The sequence below is a fragment of the Elephantulus edwardii genome, unplaced genomic scaffold (genome assembly GCF_000299155.1).
Source record: "Elephantulus edwardii isolate Elephantulus edwardi_28Jun2011 unplaced genomic scaffold, EleEdw1.0 scaffold00751, whole genome shotgun sequence".
NCBI classification, from domain to species: domain Eukaryota; kingdom Metazoa; phylum Chordata; class Mammalia; order Macroscelidea; family Macroscelididae; genus Elephantulus; species Elephantulus edwardii.
The window spans coordinates 15,490-16,038 of NW_006400501.1; positions in this window are offsets into that span (position 1 = coordinate 15,490).

Sequence of the window (549 nt, forward strand, 5' to 3'; positions counted from 1 at the left end):
ATAAAAAGCAGTGTAGAAAATGTAATCATATAGCCTATTGATCTCTATTCTCTTCTGAAGAAATGTTTGGACACACCTAGAAGTCTACTGTTAGTTGCCTCAAGTCTCCTCTTTAACAAAATGTTAATACTCAATCAGACTAAAAAAATGATAATGAGTGTATTTCAATAAATCCCTCCATTGACTTTCAGTCAGTATTTATATTTTGATATTCATCGAACAACATATACAACACAAGAATTAGAGAATTATCTCATGCAATATACTAAGATTTCATCATTCTTCTATTCTATTGCACAGAATTTGCAATAAAGGTGTCACAATAACTAGAAAATACCAGTCTTTTTAAGAATGTAAAGGAGCTCTAGAAACTTCGAGGTAAGGCATTGTGCAGCCAACTCAAAGATCTGTTGTTCAAATCCACCAACTTCTCCATGGAAGAAAGATGGAAATCACCTCCTGTGTGATTTATATCTTCTGAAAAATGACTGGAGAGTTATGTGTGAATTGGTTCTGACTTGATGATACATACAACAAAAACTATAGCAA